Below are 20,549 nucleotides of genomic sequence, written 5' to 3'. Positions count from 1 at the left end.
TGGTACATTTATAGAAATAAAATATAACTCAGTTTTTAATGAGAAACATACTGATGTCTGATGGCTGTTCATTTCTAATCCCTATGTATTGTCAAGAACTGTGAAGGATCTGATATTTTACTCTACTTTCCAGCTAACAAGTTAGCCTGCCACAATCTCATGGATGGTGGCAGAAGAGATGACTCCTGGGTCAGAGACACAGGATTTTATAACTCGCAAGAGCAGTGACCAGAATACCAGCATTTTCTTGTGCCAGTTCCCTGAGCCCCAATTCCCATAAACCAGTTCGAATGGGGCCAGCTATCACCTAGACACACGCTGGGTTTTGCTGAAGGAGAAAACCCTAAGCTTGAGGAACAGGAATCTACCGATTTTCTCAGGAGGGAAACACTAGCTCTATCTTCCAAGGCTATAAACAAACCTCTTCATTGTTCTAGGGTCCCTATTGCTATCTTCCAAAGCTGCCCATTATAGAAATATCTTCGGAAAAATAGTTCAGAATAAAAGCAACCTATGCTCCTGTTAGCTAAATATACACAATAGCAAGACCCCATGGAGAATTGCCCCCAATATATTTCCAAAGGCGATTTAAGGATGACAATGTTTAACCAAAGAAAAGCACATTAATAAATAAAACAATTGGAAAATCAAAACTGACAAAGGGTGCAAATATGCTGACCACGAAAACTAACATAGTTACTAGGTTAGTTAAAGACTAGCTGAACCAAATTTATTCCACAGCTTACTGGGAATCTGGGCTGAAAAGAAAATATAACACTAAAAATTCAGAGACAAGGAAGTATCTGATTTCTTTAAAGGAAAAATGTTTCCCTAGTTCTCAACTGAAAGTTAAAAAAACAACAACAGGGTAACAACACATTCAGGGGGATTTTTGTGGTATAACAGAAAGGCAGACAAACATAGAGACGCACACACTCAAGAAAAATAAAAGTAGAAAATTTTATCTAGAATTAGGTCACTGTCCAAAGCTGGATATAAGACAGATGTTTTATTTTAAAGAGAAATGAAGTCAGAGAAGGCATATAGACTTCACCTCCCTATTCCAGTGCCAATCAACTAGAAGCTACCAGTTGTGAAGGATGCAGAAGCTCAATCTGGACACCGAGGGAAATCTGATGTGAGCGCAGGAGGGGGATTCAGAGCACAAAAAAGGGGCACAGGCATGTCATCTTAAAAAATGGAGCCCCAGTCCATGCAAAGCAACCAGCATATTCATATACCTATATACACTATTCTTGCCAATAAAATGCATGATCTGCCAAGCTATTTTATTCATAAAAGATTAAAGTAGGACAGAACAGCAGTCTTCCAACCGAGGAAGCAAACTTTAAAAGGGACGCACAGCATAGTGTTAAGGAAATATGTACACAGAACCTCAACTTCACTAGCTAACTGTTTTGACAAGAATAACTGGCTTGTTGCCAGTTAACTGGTTTGGTAGATATCTTTCATAATTTGAATAAGTTAAACCTGAGCTCAAAAGTGTTGACAAAAATTTATTTAAAGCACATAAAGTTATTTAAACAAAAATGTTTTGCCAAAGGTATATGGAAAATGACAACCTAATTTTCCCAGTCCTTTTCAAGTCAATCAGGACAAACAGGGCCTAACGTTAAAAAAAAAAAATAGTAAGTATAATCAATAGCCACTTTGATATGAATCGGTAAGGACTTTTTGGATAAGTTCCGAAGATTTGAGAAAATGAATGAGCAATAACTAGGTATTCTATTCCAAGCCAGGTGGTTTCCAATTCTTTGCTTTTAACAAATTAAAGAAGGACCTAATTGAATCAGTTGATCACTAAAAGTGTTTTATTTTTGGAATTCAAATATTTGTAACATCTTTTAAAACAAATTGTGTGGTATTAATTATTATGTATAAATCATTCTAGAAGAACTTTTCATACTAGAATTCTTACAATGATAAGTCAAAATTTTCATTTCAATATACAGTTTTGTTGTAAATAAGTATCAAATAATCATCAACAAAAATTTACAAACAGGGGAGTGGATGTAGCTCAAGTGGCTGAGCACCTGCTTCCCATGTACGAGGTCCTGGGTTCAATCCCTGGTACCTCCTAAAAAAAAACCCATTTCTCATTGGGGAGAGGATGTAGCTCAGTGGCTGAGCACCTGCTTCCCATGTACGAGGTCCTGGGTTCCATCCCTGGTACCTCCTAAAAAAAAACCCATTTCTCATTGGGGAGAGGATGTAGCTCAGTGGCTGAGCACCTGCTTCCCATGTACGAGGTCCTGGGTTCCATCCCTGGTACCTCCTAAAAAAAAACCCATTTCTCATTGGGGAGAGGATGTAGCTCAGTGGCTGAGCACCTGCTTCCCATGTACGAGGTCCTGGGTTCAATCCCTGGTACCTCCTAAAAAAAAACCCATTTCTCATTGGGGAGAGGATGTAGCTCAGTGGCTGAGCACCTGCTTCCCATGTACGAGGTCCTGGGTTCCATCCCTGGTACCTCCTAAAAAAAAACCCATTTCTCATTGGGGAGAGGATGTAGCTCAGTGGCTGAGCACCTGCTTCCCATGTACGAGGTCCTGGGTTCAATCCCTGGTACCTACCGAAAACAAAACAAACAAATGAAAAAACCAACTCTCTTTGGGGAACAAATGTAGCTCAGTGGTTGAGAACTATTTTCCATGTACGTGGTCCTGGGTTCCATCCCCAGTACCTCCTTAAAAAAAAATTAAGCATAAAACATACATTAGAATAAAACTATGAAAAAAGTAGACTGATTTTTCATGTTGAAGTGTAAACTTAGTATTTTTTAAAAATACTAGTTTTATTGAAATACAATTCACATACCATTTTATTTAAGCTTTTGAATTATACAATTAAATTATTTTAATATTCTGGCAGAATTATATAACCATCACCACTAATACCACAAACATTTTCACCTACCCCAAAAGATAACCCATACCCATTAGAAGCAGTCCTCAAACCTTCAGCTACCTCCACTCTTCAGGCCCTGGCAACCACTAGTCTACCTTTTATTTATTCAGATTTATCTATTAAGGACAACTCATACAAACAACATAAAAGGAAGAGGATGTGGCTCAACTGACAGAGCGTCTGCATACCATATGGAGGGTCCAGGGTTCGATCCCAGGGCCTCCTGACCTGTGTGGTAAGCTCGCCCATGTGCAGTGCTGCCGCACACAAAGAGTACCATGCCATACAGGGGCGCGCCTGCATAAGGGTGCCCCCCACACAAGAAGTGTGCCCTGCAAGGAGAGCCGCCCTGTGTGATAAAAGCACAGCCTGCCCAGGAGTGGCACCGCACACATGGAGAGCTGACACAGAAAGATGATGCAACAAAAAAGAGACACAGTTTCCCAGTGCTGCCAGATAATGCAAGCACATGCAGACGAACACACAGCAAATAGATACAGAGAGCAGACAACAGGGGGAAGGGGAGAGAAATAAATAAAAAATAAATCTTAAAAAAAAAAGTTACCTTTTTTAAGAGGCTTCTTTCACCTAGAAAAATGTTTTCAAGGGTCATTCATGTTGTAGCATGTATTAGCACTTCATTTTCTATTTATTGCTAGATAATACTCCACTGTACGGATGAACCACATTCGTTTATCCATTCATCAATTGATGGACATTTGGGCCATATAACTATTATATGGTTGCTATGAATGTTGATGTACAAGTTTTTGCATGGGTACACTTAAACACTCTTCAGCACATACCAAAGAGTGCAAATGATGGGTCATATGGTTAATTTTGTATTCAACATTTTAAGGAACTGTGAAACTTTTCCAAAACAACTACACCATTTTACAATCCCACCAGCAATTCCTGAGGGTTCCAATCCTCACCAAGGCTTATCTATCTCATATTTCACCATCATACCTCATAGTTGAAAGCCTTCAAGACACACATTGAATATTAATGGCTTGAACTTCCCAACCCTGGTTACAAGAGACTCACCTCATACTTATGGACTTAACTGGGTTGAAAGTGAAAGGCCGGAAAAAGATATTCCACACAAATAGCAACCAAACAGGAGATGGAGTAATGATACTAATAACGAACAAAATAAATTTTAAATGCAAAACTGTTATAAGGGATTAAGAAGGCCACTATATAGTATTAAATGGGGAAATTTACCAAGCAGAAATAACTATAATACAAATATTTATGCACCTAGCCTGGGTACCCCAAGATACATGTGGCATATACTAACAAAACTGAAGGGAAAAATAGATGTCTCTACCATAATAATTGGAGACTTCAATACACCCCTTTCAGTATTAGACAGAACATGTAGACAGAGAATAAATAAAGAGAGCTTGAATAATATGATAATTAAACTAAACCTAACCTAACAGACATTTATAGAGCATTATACCCCAAAACATCAGGATATATATTCTTTTCAAGCACTCAGGGATCCTTCTCTAGGATAGACCATATGCTGGGTCACAAGACAGGGCTCAGTAAATTTAGAAAGAATGAAATTATATAAAACACTTTCTCTGATCATAATAGAATGAAGCTAGAAATCCATACTGGACAAAAAAAGGGAAAAGTCATAAATATATATGACTTTTTCTATATACTACAGATGAGCAATCTGACGAGGAAATCAGAAAGAGATTTCCATTTATAACAATGATTAAAACAATCAAATATTTAGGAATAAACTTAACCAAGGATATAAAGTACCTGTATTCAGAAAACTACAAAACATTGCTAAAAGAAACCAAAGGAGAAATAAATGGTAGGACATTCCATGTTCATGAACTGGAAGACTAAATATCATTACGATGTCACTTCTATAAAAACTGGTTTACAGATTCAACGTAATCCCAATAAAAATCCCAACAGCCTCTTTTGCGGAAACGGAAAAGCCAAATTTATTTGGAAGGGTAAGGGGCCCTGAATACCCAAAAATGTCTTTTATAAAGAAGAACTAAGTTGGAAGACTCTTACTTCCTGACTTTAAAGCATATTACTTAGTTACAGATATAAAAACAGCATGGCATAAAGAAAGATTGACCAATGGAACCAAAAGGAGAACTCAGAAATAGACCCTTGAATCTACGGTCAAGGGATTTTTTACAAGGCTACAAGTCCTCCCAGCAGGGCCAGAGCAGTCTACTCAATAAATGATGCTGGGAGAACTGGATATCCATATCCAAAGGAAAAGAAGAGGACCAATATCTCACACTTCGTACAAAATTTAACTCAAAATGGATCAAGGACCTAAATATAAAAGGAACAACCATAAAACTCTTAGAAGAAAATGTAGGAAAGTGTCTTCAAGATCCTGTGTAGGCAGTAGTTTCTTAAACTTTATACGTGAAGCATGAGCAATAAAAGAAAAAAATAGATAAATGGGACCTCCTCAAAATTAAACACTTTCTCTTTTTTGTCAAAAGGATGAAAAGGCAGCCAACTCAATGGGAGAAAATATTTGGCAATCACATATCTGCTAAGGGTTAATGTCATGATATATAAAGAGAAGTTACAAGTCAATAATAATAAGACAAACAACACACTTTTAAAAATGGGCACAAGACTTGAAAAGACATTTGTCCACAGAAGAAATACAAATGGTTAAAAAACATGAAAACTGTTCAACATCACTGGCAATTGGGGACATGCACACCAAAGCCACAATGAGATACTGGAAAACTACAAGAGGTAGAGAAGAAGTAGAGAGATGGGAACGCTTATTCACTGTTGGTGGGAACGTGGACTGGTACAGCCAATGTGGAACACTGGCAGTTCCTAAGGAAGGTGAATCCAGACTTGCCATGTGATCTGGCAATACCACTACCGGGTACATACCCAGAAGAACTGAGAGCAGTGACACGAACAGACACCTGCACACTGATGCTCATAGTGGCATCCTTCTATATCCACATGCAAACAACCCAAGTACTCATCAATGGATGAACAGATAGACAAATTGTGGTATATACACACAGTGGAATACTACACAGCTGTTAAAAAGAAGTTGTGAAGCCTATGACGACATGGATGAACCTGGAGGACATCAGGTTGAATGAAGCAAGCCAGACATAAAAGGACAAATACTATGTGACTGCACTGTTATGAACCAAATATATTATGTAAACTCATGGACTTCATCATTAGAATATAGGTCACCAGAAAATAGAATTAGGATACAGAGTGGAAAGCTGAGGGTTAATCTATGCAGAATTGGTTAAAAGATTGTTTATAAATCTTTGGAAATGAGTAGAAATGGTGAAAGCATATCACGATGTTTGTAACTAGCGAAGCTATTATATAGGTATGACAGTGGTCAAAAGTGAAAGTTTAAGGACATGTATATTATTAAAAGGAAAGGTAAAAAATGTAACTTGGGACTGTATAACATAATGAAATCTCATGTGAAGTACAAATACGGACAATATTGCATATACAAGACTGTTTTTACAAAATATAAATATAAAAAAACTAGAGAGAGAAATAGAATAGCTGCTATACAGCAGGGGAAGCATAGAGAGATCAAGAAGTGATGAGTTGCTTTTTGTTTGCTCTAATAATGAAGTGATGAACGTACAACTATATGACTTTACCAAATAACACTGATTGTACACTTTGGGTGGATTTATGTTTATTAATATGTATCAATAAAATTGAAAAAATATATCTTTTTCAATAGCTTAAACATGTGATAAAAAGTTAGATGGGGAAATGGACTTGGCTCAATGGTTAGGGCCTCCGCCTACCATATGGGACGTCCGTGGTTCAAACCCCGGGCCTCCTTGACCCGTGTGGAGCTGGCCCATGTGCAGTGCTGATGCGCGCAAGGAGTGCCCTGCCATGCAGGGGTGTCCCCTGCGTAGGGGAGCCCCATGCACAAGAACTGCGCCCCGTAAGGAGAGCCGCCCAGTGCGAAACAAAGTGCAGCCTGCCCAGAATGGCGCCGCACACATGGAGAGCTGACACAACAAGATGACGCAACAAAAAGAAACAAAGACACAACAAGATGACTCAACAAAAAGAAACAGATTCCTGGTGCCGCCGATAAGGATAAAAGTGGTCACAGAAGAACACACAGCAAATGGACACAGCAGACAACTGGGGTGGGAGGGAGGGGGGAGGAGGGGAGAAAAATAAATTAAAAAATTAACCTTTTAAAAAAAATGATCAGTGATATGAGAATCTTTTGGGAAAAAAAAATTAGACAACAATTTTTAAATGGGAGACAGTCAATATTTTCAATTACTTTTGGGGGGTTCATGAGCAATATATTTATATATTTCCAAGTCAAAGATGCTTTTAAGGACATTATGAATTCATACTATAGGGTCTGTAAAGTGCAAGTCAAACACTGTCCACTGACCAAAACTAACTAATCATGACTTTGCATCATCAAGATTCATAGGTATCACAGAGAAGCTCACAAGTTGGCATGGATTTGTTAATTTTCTTCCCAAATTGATTTAGAACTTTAGGGGGAAAAACAGGCCTGCTCTGAAAAAAAATGCTGGCCAGGTACATGCCAAAGGAGTGCTTGACATTCTCATATTCTGAATTCCTTTGTAATAGGCCAATAAATCATGGACAGTTACATGGATAGGCACAGAAATGGTCCCTTGAAATCAATATAGCATTTCCAATTCTGAGATGCTAGCAAACATGAGTCTCTGAAACAGTACCTTTGAAATTAGGGGGAATTTTAAATTAAATTTAGATAGATAATATACAAAATAGAAAATCCATACCAAGTAGAAATTGTATTGGAAACCCCAAGACAGCAGACTGGCCCACATCTTTAAGGTTTAGCCAACTAAGTTGACATATTTCATGAGAGAAGATAATAAAGTAAAAAACCCTGGGGGGTTTTAATGCCAACCATAGGCTATTCCCTAAAAAAGGATTATATTGCCATTTTCAAATATGTTTTAATAAAGCTGTTTTCTCTCTGAAATGCATTGTAGAGGGGAATTCTCTTTTTAATTTACCATTTCAGAAATAATTTAACTTGGATATGCTTTTAATACCTTCCCATGTAGAGAAGACAAAGGAATCATATTTAATATTATTTTACTATTTTGGGGAGAGAGGCATCAAAAATATAGAAAGTTTTATGGACTAAGGGCAAGAGCCTAAAATAGACAAATATTTTAAGTTTCTGTAAAGGACCAGGTAGTGAATATTTTAGGCTTGGCAGGCTTTTTGTAACTACTCAACACTGGCAATGGCAATGCGAAGATGTGCTTAAAAAAAAAGAAAAAAAAGTGTCTGTGTTCCAAAAAAATCTATTTACAAATAACAGGTAGTGACTAGATGTTGCCCATGTGTCATACCTTGCTGACCCCTGGTCTAAAAGAGAGTTAGAAGTGGCATTGCTATCGAGAACATCATTATGAGCATGCTAACAAGAGAGGCTTCCTGATGTATTCTGTTTCCTAATTTCAGATGGTCCCTTTGTTAGAGGTAAAGTTTTTCCACACCCAGCTAAGAGTCAGCTCCCAATGTCAGTGGTAGTAATAAGAGCAAAGGAGAAAGTTAAACTAGAGCTCACACTCCTAACCCCTAGAAACCATACTAACTCTAGTCTAAAGCTCAGCATACGTGACCTGCTCTTTGCTCTGAGCACGCCTTCCAAGACGTTCTAGAGACCTGAGCACAGTACTAGGAAAGAGCTATGAAGGGGATGTGAACGCAGTACTAGGGAAGAGCTACTAAGGGTCAGTTGTCTCAGTTAAATATGGCCTAGGAAAGCAAACCACAGCACACACTCTAATCCAGAAGTTGAAAAGTTGGGCAAAATGATTCTAAAATTCTTCATTTTTAATAATGTCAGTCTGGGAGCTCTGTGAAAAATCATGCTTTCGGAGAAACTAAAAGCTCTCGTTATCCAGTGGTAAAATCTGGCTTCATAGATCTCAGGATATTAAAAAACACAGAAGGCCTACCCTCCCACATGACAATTCCACCTCCTCCAACATGTTACAATTAATGGTGAAAAAGCCTACTACCGATTGGGTAATTACTTCAGTTCTGTAACTTGGCTAAAAGCTCCTGGTTTGCTTTTTGTCTTGCGTCCTTCTCTATCAAGTAGGTTTGATTGTGTTTTGCTGCCCTCAGGTGTCCGTTTCTTTATATGCTTGGTTAGTGGGCAAAGCAGGACTCTGTAACAAAATGCTCAGGAGTAAGATCTAACCAGGAGGCTCTGAGCATGATGCTGAAAATGCTGCGTCAGAAGTTCCACAGAGCTAATTTAAGTGTTAAAAGTTCAGCCTTTAGGAATATCTGAAATATTGCTGGGATTTTTTTCCCACCTCTATTGAAAAAGGACCAGGAAATAGGATAAAGGGAAGGGGAAAAAAAAATCACAACAAGGCATGGGCCCCAGGTCCTGGTACCCTGGGTCAGGATATCCAAGAGGCCAAAGCTATTTTCATGCAAGAAGTGTTATCTGTTTTTTTCACTGTCATTCGTTCACTAGTATACTGCAGAGTTTTCTAGAAGCTATTTGAATTGTGGTATACTGCAACATATGAAATTTAGAAGCAGCTGCCTTCTCTAAGCCAAGTATTAAAAAGATTTGCCAAACTTTAAAGTGCCAATATTTTTACTAAAAATTTTTGCTTTGGCAGGAACTCAAACAGATATTTTCACACCAATGTTCATAGAGGCATTATTCACAATAGCCCAAAGATTAAACAACCCACATGTCCATCAACTGATGAATGAATAAAATGTACAATATACATACAAAGGAATTAAGTTCTAAAACATGAAACATGATTGAGCCTTGAAAATATCATATTGAGTTTCTAAAGGGGTCATAAAGTTTTGGTAATGGATGGTGGCAATGGTAGCACAACCTTGTGAACATAATTCACAACAATGAATTATATATTTGAATGTGGCTAAAAGAGGAAAATTTAGGTTGTATGTATGTTATTAGAGTAAAAATATTTTTAAAAAATAATACTATGCTGTGAACAGTAAACTGATGGACTATATTTAATAGTACAACTATAAAAATGTTCTTTCATGAACTGTAACAAATATGCCACACTAATGCAAGGTGTTACTAATAGGGTGTTGTACGGTAACTCTGAATTTTATTTTATGCATGATTTTTCTAAAAACCTATAACTTCTCAAAAAAATGTATAGCTTCAAAAAAACTGCTTTGGAAAGTATATTGTTCAACACAAGCACGGTATTAATGGATTCATTAATGTTATTTTTAAATGTTATCAATTTTGGTTTCTAATATGGTAAACACTAACAAACAAAAGCTCTTAGCGATCTTCAATATTTAAGAATATAAAGGGGTCCTGAAGCCAAAATATTTGAGAAATGCTATAATACATTTTATCAGTATTTCGTAGAAAGCGTTACCTCTAAACTACAAGAGGAAAAAAACCCACCACAGACCTCATTATCGAATTACAAAGTGACTCAGATCTAGTGTTAACTTGTCACAGAGGGACATTCAATTAAGTAACAGAACTAAGAGTCAGAGGTTTCAGTCACCGTCCTCCTCAGTCCTCCCCCCTCCTCACGTCACTTGCCAGCTCTAAAGAAGCACAAAATGGATTGGATAGTGTTTCATTGGCTTTCTTTTATCATCTTTTCCTGAGTTGTGCTAACAGCAAACGCTCTTAATGATCAGGAGAAGGGAATACAGTGAATAAGTAATTAGATAAACGAGGTCCCTAAATGGGTCCACTGACTCAACTGATAAAAGCTGCCGTGACACATCTTCCATGCACAAGCTCTGTGCTAAGGAAAGGAGAACTAGCAGGGAGGAAAGGAAGCTTCCATTTTGAGAGGTCATAGAAGCCTATTAGGAAACAATCTACCAAGGCATCAGTAAACTTGGTATACTTAAATAGAACTCATCTATCATACACAATAAAGACTCCTATTAAAATCCAGACAGGGAAGCGGATGTGGATCAACTGATAGAGCATCCGCCTACCATATAGGAGGTCCAGGGTTCAAACCCAGGGCCTCCTGACCCATGTGGTGAGCTGGCCCACGCACAGTACTGCTGTGTGCAAGGAGTGCCATGCCACAGGGGTGTCCCCCGCATAGGGGAGCTCCATGCGCAAGGAGTGAGCCCCGCAAGGAGAGATGCCCTGCATGAAAAAAATAATAATAATAAGCAAAGCCTGCCCAGGAGTGGCACTACACACAGCGAGAGCTGACGCAGCAAGATGATGACACAACAAAAAGAGACACAGATTCCCGGTGCCACTGACAAGAATGCAAGCAGAAACAGAAGAACACACAGCGAATAGACACAAAGAGCAGACATGGTGGGGGTGGAGAAACGGAGAGAAATTTTTTAAAATTTAAAAAAAATTAAAAATCCAGACAGATGCTATTTTGATACTGAATTGTATCCAAAAGGTCATTTTTTTAAAAATTTATTAAAATATATCACTTATACATGAGCACAGACATTAAGTACATAATATAGTAGTATTAGGTTAGTGCAAAAATAACTGAGGTTTGTAATTGTTGTAATTTGCCATTTGATATTGGCATACATTCTTAAATAAATGTGGTTACATTATATATCATTGAAAAATTTTTATATATAATTTTAATGTACATGTCTTGCCTTTTTTGCTAATGACTTATTAATTGCTGTTTATTTTATATTTATTTTCTATTATGGAAATAATGTTAGACAAAAAGCAAATTCAAGCGATTCTGAGTTCAAAATGGGTCATAAACCCGCAACATCAACAAACATCTGGCCCAGGAACTGCTAATGAACGTACAGTGCAGTGGTGGTTCAAGAAGTTTTGCAAAGGAGACGAGAGCCTTGAAGAGGCTTGAAGTGGCCGGCCATCAGCAGCTGACAACAACCAGTTGAGAGCAATCATCGAAGCTGATCCTCTTAAACCACATGAGAAGTTGCCAAAGAATTCAACACTGACCATTATACGGTCATTTGGCATTTGAAGCAAATTGGAAAGGAAAAAGCTTGGTAAGTGGGTGCCTCATGAGCTGACCAAAAATCCAAAAAATCATCTTTTTTGAAGGGTTGTCTTCTCTTGTTCTATACAACAACAACAAACCATTTCTTGAGTGGATAGTGATGAAAAGTGGATTTTATACGACAATCAGCTCAGTGCTTGGGTGGAGAAGAAGCTCCAAAGCACTTCCCAAAGCCAAACTTGCACCAGAAAAAGGTCCTGGCCACTGCTTGGTGGTCTGCTGCCACTACAGCTTTCTGAATCCTGGCGAAACCATTACTGCTGAGAAGTATACGCGGCAAATCGATGAGACGCACTGAGAACTGCAATGCCTGCAGCCAGCACTGGTCAACAGAAAGGGCCCAATTCTTCTCCATGACGAGGCCTCACCGCACATCACACAACCAACACTTCGGAAGTTGAACAAATTGGACTACAAAGTTTTGCCTCATCCACCATATTCACCAGACCTCTCGCCAACCACCACTCCAAATATCTTGACAACTTTTTGCAGGGAAAACACTTCCACAATTAGCAGGATGCAGAAAATGCTTTCCAAGAGTTCATCAAATCCTGAAGCATGGATTATTACACTACAGAAATAAGCAAACTTATTTCTTGTTGGCAAAAATGTGTTGATTGTAATGGTTCCTATTTTGATTAATAAAGATGTGTTTGAGCCTAGTTATAATGATTTAAAATTCACGGTCTAAAACTGCAATTCCTTTTGCACCAACCTAATAGTTGTGAACTTACAAAACAAACATATAACATCATACAGGGTTCACAAACTTCACCCAGCCACCAATATCTTACATTGTTATTAAACATTTTTAACTAATGATTAAAAAGCACCCTCAAAATATTACTAACCAAAATATTTCCCCCAACCCACCCTATTGTTATTTGTATACCATTTATACATGAACATACATAAATAACTATATAGTAAAAGTTGTGAACTTATGAAGCAAACATGCATAAAACATTATACATGGGTCCCATACATCAACCCTCCACCATCACCTTGCATTGTCATGAGAACTTTGTTACAAATTATGAAATAATTATCAAAATCTTACTACTAATTATAGCTCTTATATTACATTTGGTGTATTTTCTCCCCAACCCACCCTATTATTTTTTAAATATACATTTATGACAGAAGTTATAAAAGAAGTTATAAAAGAAGTTATAAACTTACAAAACTTACATAACTTTTGTAAGTTATAAACTTACAAAAAAAAAAAGAATTCCCAAATACCCCTCTATCAACACATCACAACATTGTGGGACATTTGTTACAGATTATGAGATAATATCTGATTATTACCTGGTCCATAGCATACATTTGGCACACCTTTTCCATATTGCCCCATTATCAACACAGAACCTCTTTGGCATAGATGCAAGAATATTACATTATTATTGTTAACCACAGTCCATTCCAGTTGTATTTTTCCCATCCTTCTCCACATTCCCTCCACCCTGCAATAGTGAGATAAATTTGCTCTAGCTCAAAGGACACTCTTGCATCTGTACCATCAACCACAATTCTCATCCACCTCTGGGTTTACTGTGCTTTTCAGTCCCTAGATTACTTGATAGTTTTCTGACAACTGGCATTTACATCCCTAGACCACCATTTGCAGTCATATCCCCATCTATAAACCAGCTGTTACCCACTACAATGTGTTACCATCAACTCTGTACATTTCCACACTTTTACAATAAAGCTAATTAAAACTTCTACATACATTAAACATCATTAGCCCATCTCAGTCCTTCTCTTATCTCCTTTCAGAATCTCCTACCTACCACCTGATCTTGAAGATATTTTCCTATATTTTCTTTTAGAAGCTTTATGGTTCTTGCTTTTATATTTAGGTTGATTCATTTTGAGTTAACTTTTGTATAAAGCGTGAGATATTGGTCTCTTTCCTTCTTTTGGCTATGGAAGTTCAGTTTTTCAGCACCATTTGTTGAAGAGACTGTTCTACCTGAGTTGGGTGGGTTTGGCGGGCTAGTCAAAAATCACTTGACCATAGATGTGAGGGTCTGTTTCTGAACCATCAGTTCAGTTCCATTGGTCTATATGTCTGTTGTTATGCCAGTACCATGCTGTTTTTAACCACTGTAGCTGGGTAATATGATTTAAAGTCCAGAAATGAGATTTCTCCAAATTCACTTTTCCTTTTTAAGATGTTTCTGGCTATTCAGGACCCCATATCCTTCCAAATAAATTTGATAATCTCATTTTCCATTTATTTAAAAAATGCTAGTGGAATTTTTATCAGGACTGTATTTAATCTGCATATCAATTTGAATAGAATTAACATCTTATTGATAATTAATCTTCCAATCTGTGAGCTAGGAATTATTTCAATTATTTAGGACTTTTTAAATTTCTTTTAACAATGAGTTGCAGTTTTCTGAATACAAGTGCTTTACATCATTGGTTAAGTTTATTCCTGAGTATTTGGGTTTTATCTATCATTTTATTTTCACCACTCTTGACATTTTTTAGTTACTTTTATTGATATAATCTTCTTTTGTAGACTCTCTTCCAGGGCTCTCTCTCCAGCCTTTTCTTCTCAGGCTGTAGGACACCCTTTAGTATTTCCTGCAAAGCCAGTCTCTTGGTTACAGGCTCTCTCATTTTCTGTTTACCTGTGAATATTCTAAACTCTCACTCATTTGTGAAAGACTATCTTGGTGGACGTAAGATTCTTGCCTGGAAGTTTTTCTTTTGCAGTATCTTAAATATATCATACCACTGTCTTCATGCCTCCATGGTTTCTGGTGAGAAATCAGCACTTAATCTTATTGGGTGTCCCTTATATGTTATGCAATGCTTTTCTCTTGCTGCTCTCAGAATTCTGTCTTTGGCATTTGACATTTTGATTAGCATGTGTCTCAGAGTTGGTCTATTAGGATTTTTTTAGATAGGAGCATGTTGTGCTTCTTGGACATGTATATCTATATCTTTCATTAGGGTTGGGAAATATTTTACCATTATTTCTTCAAATATTACGTCTTCCCCTTTTCCCTTCTCTTCTCCTTCTGGAACACCCATGACATGTATGCTTGCACATCTCTTGCTGTCGTTTAGTTTCCTGAGACTTTGTTCAATTTTTTCCATTTTTCTTCAACTGTTCTTTTATATGTGTGCTTTCAGAAGCCATTTCTTCAAGTTCACCAGTACTTTCTTCTGCCTTCTCGAAACTGCTATTATAAGATTTCAGTGTATTTTTAATTTAATTTATTGAGATTTTCATTTCCATAAGATCTGCTATTTTTCTATGTATGCTTTCAAATTCTTCTTTGTGCTCATCCAATGTCTTAATATCCTTAATCTCTTTAGCTATCCCATTGAATTTATTAAGATTTGTTTGAACATCTATGATTAGTTGCCTCAACCACTTTAGGTCATCTGCAGGTTTATCTTGTTCCTTTAACTGGGCCATATCTTCCTGTTTCTTGGTGTGGACTGCAATTTTTTGTTGGTGTCTTGGCACCTGGCTTACTATTTATTCTGGGTGCAGTTTTTCTCCTTATTTTAGGGCTTCCTTCCCTTTCTCCCTTGCTGTTTGTGTAGTAGGAGCCAAAGATGTAGCTGGTGCTGTAAGCTGAGGAGGCTCAAGTTGCCCTCATTACCCCAGGGACCAATGAAGCTTTTCCCAACTTTCTCCTTTGCCAGCGGTTGGGACAGAGTCACAGCTGTGTGGAATAATCCATGCTGAACAGGCCTAGACTCTAGTTGCCCAGAGAGACTGATGAAGCATCACGCCCTTTCTCCCCTGACTAGGGCAGGGATGGATCTACAGGTGTGGGCAGCAGCCTATGCAGTGCAGGTCCAAGATGACTGCAATTGCCCCAATAGACTTCTGATTATTCAGTCAAAGGTACCTGCAGTTACCTGGATAGGCTGGTGCAGGGCTCCTCAGCCTCCTCCCTGCCAGAGGCGGGGCTGAAGCCTAGGCTAGGGCTGCAATGTGATCTGTACGGAAAGAAACCGGTCCCTACCAGCACTGGCTTCCCCTCATGCCAGGTGTGGAGTCAAAATGACAGCTATCAGCCTCTTTCTGACATGGACAGCTTCAAACTTTAGCTGTTCTTATACTTTAGCCCACTGAACTTACTAATCAGTAGCTGAAGTTGGTGCCCAACCATCTCGTCCTTCCCTGTATTTGGGAAGTGGAGCTTCCATTTCCAGCTGCAGAATAGCTCTCGAGGCAGCTTGTGCTGCCAGTGGAGGATGGGCACTGGCCTCCAGGGTGTGGAGTGCTCTGCTTACAAATCTCTGCACATGGGCAGTCTCCTGCTTCCATTCTTTCAAGGATGTTGCAGGATGCTCTTTTGGTCTCCTACAGCCCCCAAATGGATCATTTAGGCAGCTCTGGGTGATTATAAACTGCCCTGTAGCAGGAGTGACTCTAGGAGCTTCTTACTCTGCCTCCATCTTGCTGGTTGTCTATCCAAAAAGGTCATTTTAGAATAGAAAAATCTGAGATCATGACATTTTCCTATTAAAACATCTTTATAGCTGCAGGTTAGGTTCCCAGGCTACCCTATAATGCTTCTTTGATGACAGAAATTGTAACAGTAAAACAGAACTCCTTGCCCCAACAGAGAGCCTTGGCAACTCTGAGCTCTAGACCTGAGGCCTCTGAGCTTTCAGCATCACTGAACCTCTCCTACTCCAAGCTGCAAGGGGTGAGAGCCTGGTGGAAGGCACTACAGCTGGGCAGCTCACAATCAGGCTGGGAGAAAGCCTCGGAACCAAGGAGAAGAGGATGCCAAGGGAAGAAGGCAGTGATGGCTTAACAGAAATTAAGACCAAGGCTGGAATCTATACGCAGGGTAAAGCTCGTGTAGAAAAAGAAAAGAATGTAAGGGGCAGCTTGACAGCAGAGGGCACTGAGGAGGCAGGGTAGACAGACAGAGGCATCCACAGAGAAGAAAGCTCTACAGGAGGAAGGAAGGGGAATAGACAAAATGTACCGAAGGCAACTGCCAGTTTCAATAATGAAAATCTTAGATACTCAAAGAGCTTTACTGAGGACATTAACTACATTGGAACTTGGAAGTTTGTGGTGCTTTTGGAGGTGGAAATATAAATAGCACAGCATGAAGAAAAGCATTCTAATTACTTAATTTCTAATAGTCATTCTGCATTTTTGATAATAAACCAACTATTTTACCCGTCACTTAAAAATTCTAAGCTCCTACAGAGCCAATCCAAGAATTAGAAACACAATCATCAACACAGTGGACAGGTTAAAAAAGAAATATTGAACTCTAGTGTCCTATCTCAAACTGAACTCCATCTATCTTTTTAACACTATTCTGTTATAAACTCTGTACTTTATCTGTTGATCTCTTCTTTCTATCTACAGGATGGTATACTAGCCCTGGTTTTAGCCCTTAGTAAACCAATAACACAATATCAAAGCAGAAACAAAAAGCCCACACTGTAAGGTCCTGCCTCATACGTAGCACTTGAACCAGAGAACAGGCCTCAGTGCCTCCTGAGGGCGCAGTGTCAGCCAGGGTGCAGCCTCAGGAGAGCCACTCCAAAAGACCCACATCCCACCACAGACGCCCACCGCTCACGCGGACGACCTGGGTCCTGCCAACCTAGGGTAGAACTGCTACCCAACAGCCCAAGTCACAATGTAAAGGGTGGCTTTTGACACAAATTCTTGACCAAAGGTCACGCCCTGACTACTTCCTGGTTCTGGCCAACTGCTCACTGTCCTTCCTGGTCTCTTGTGACTTTCTGGTTGTGAACTCGGCCAGCTGACCAGGCTCCTAACTCTTCCCGGCAACACCCTCCTCTATCTGAAACTGCCTACCACCTAGGAGCACCAACCCAGAGGGCTGAATCCTGACTCACAGGTGAGGTAGAGGAGGGCAGGCTGTAGTCAGAGCACATCTGAAGACTAGCCCAGAAAAGGAATAGGTTTGAATTTATTCTAACACGTCAAATCCTTTTATTCATTCCCTTTCTAACAATATGCAAAGTATTAAAAAATTGCTTTCAACGCTTTCCTTGTTGACAGTTCAGGCAACTGAATTATTCAGTACAACTTAGTTTCAATACACCAAAAGAATTTAGGTAAACTCTAGTGTTTGATTCAATGGAAATGTATCTGTATGTGCAGAAGTGTAATTTGTATATGCATTTCATGGACGAAGAGGCATTTTGAAAACAAAAATGGTATACTTAGTAAATCTGCCACGCAACTGCAATTTTTATATATTTAATCTAAGAGAATAAACCACTCCCCAGATAAGCAAAAGCAAATTGATATTGCTAAGATATCAATGATTTTTTTTAAAAGCAGGTACTGAAGGACATCACCATACTTAGTTCAAATGAATTAACATCTAAATGATTTTCCCTCAAAAACGTTGTTTATAATTCGATTGGCTTTTTTCCTAATCCAATTAGTGAAGTTTTAAATATAATCTAGTATGTAATTAAAATATCTCCCCAGTGCTTTTCCACACCACACCTCAGTTACCTGCTACTATTTTTCCATGAAACCTGACTTATGGAAGGCAGCTTAGCCAGCACTGCCACAGAAGAGATTTGACTTTCATGAGCACATCTCATTTCTAATACATACCAAATAGTACAGAACTTGGAATGCAGTAGGCACACTATAAGTGTATGTTGAATGAGAGAATAAATTAGAAACAGAAAGAGAGAAACATTCCAGCATGTAACACTGAGTGATGTATTAGAAAGTATTTATTATATTAGCATACATTCCATTAGTAAGAACATTAGACGGCCAAAAGCCCATACCAATGCATTTTCAATGAGTCATTCCTTAAAAGAAACCTGCATGAAAGATTCACAAAGAACAGCCGACAGAAGTTATTCTTCCAAGTTAGCTCTCCCCCCGCTACTGAAAGCATGAAAAGCTGGTCTCAGCATTTTGAGGAAAGTCATGCTATTAAATTGCTAGTATGACACGATGGTACGGACAAAAAGTAAAATGGTTTATTAGTTCACTCTCCAAGAAGATTATTCTAGCATTGCACCAAGTAATGGGAGGTGATGGACTATACAGTATAGTCTAGGGAGAAGGTGAAAAGGAACAGACATTAGAAGTAATTCACTTTATCTCCTGAACGATTCAACTTCTTTGGGATCATGCTAATAAGTCAGACAGACACTGTAACAATAAATCAGGCAATCATGATGCAAAAGAAGCTACATCCAGAATTATGGATAAACACTTACCACCTAGAAGGAAAATTTATTTTAAAAATGAATCCAGAGGAAGAAGAAGATAAGAGAAACATATTTTTATGTGGTTAGTTTTTATGGTTGTTACTATACACTTAACAGACTAGTAAGAGCATGCATAGGAAAAACAGATAAAGGCTAAGTCCAATATACTTACCGTAAACAGACATTTCTAAGTACCAAGTACACATTTTTAAAACAAAGTAGGGACCAAATAATCACCAAAAGCATGATTTTCAAGATGACAGACTTACTATTATTAAGTTTCTCCCTCTTAATCATTATGTTTGCCACTATAGCCATAAATTGTTAATTATCCATGATTGGTATGATAAATATTAAAATGATCATTGTTATAAACTCTCTCTTCCATCCTAGTCGCCAAAAAAGTACTATGCTTCATTTAATCTCCTTATAATTCCTCAAAAGCAGTCTGAAGAAGGGGCAAGAACAAATGGCCAATATCTGTGGCTACAGACTCTGGAGTCCCCAAAGTTTGCTGGACATCAAGCATACTGAGTTATCTGAATAAATCCTAAAACTGCATTTTTTATTTACTACTATGCTACAAATGTCTGTGATTAATACATATATAAGTAATATTAAAGTCATATTAGCTTTTTAAAAAGCAATCCAGGATTTAATAGAAACATACTCCATAGAAATCTTATGAGAGCGTCAACCTTTAAATAGGAATGGGACTGTTACTGGAATTTTTTTTTTTTTTTTGATCATTATGTGTTTTCTCAGTCAACAGAAGCCAAATGCACAACTTGATCAGGGTACCCTCAAAATATCTGATGTGAGGATTCCTCATATCCAAAAGTGCTGTGAATCCTTGGCTTGGATCAATGTTATATATGAACAAGCATAAGCAAAATTCTCTCCTTCAGTCTGAAAGTGAACTACTAAAACAATGTCATTTCTCCTAAAATGGATAGTTTAAATGAAGCTAAAGTTCCACTTATTCGCAGATAAATGTTTATATACAATCATATTTAATTTAAGAAGTCCATCCCTCTGTTCTAAATAGAAGATGAAAAGGTAATTAGTTTTATATTTCCACTAATAAAAGACCATGTGAGCTGAGTATAGGAGAGGCTGAGTTCTTCGATGTGCTGCTGTATTTAGTGACAACACAGGTGACATTCTCAAATCTAATATATATGCTCTTTCCCTTATTGTACATCAACCATAATACTTAACCAAAAAACAAGAAATTTGAAGAAAAAAAAAAAAAAAAAAAGCTCTGTATATGCCATCTAGTGGAAAAAGAAAAGATAGAATACACATTACAGATTAAAAACT

General features: G+C 38.1%; 1 protein-coding gene across 5 annotated transcripts in view; it reads right to left on the bottom strand.

Moving 5' to 3' along the window:
• PSD3 (pleckstrin and Sec7 domain containing 3) overlaps positions 1-20,549 on the bottom strand; it is a 483,258-nt gene that overhangs the window by 204,469 nt on the left and 258,240 nt on the right. The gene's annotated exons all lie outside the window — the stretch shown is intronic.

This window comes from Dasypus novemcinctus, chromosome 29 (genome assembly GCF_030445035.2).
Source record: "Dasypus novemcinctus isolate mDasNov1 chromosome 29, mDasNov1.1.hap2, whole genome shotgun sequence".
Taxonomy (NCBI): domain Eukaryota; kingdom Metazoa; phylum Chordata; class Mammalia; order Cingulata; family Dasypodidae; genus Dasypus; species Dasypus novemcinctus.
Note: the sequence above shows the minus strand (reverse complement) of the source record. Positions and strands in the feature narration are given on the sequence as shown.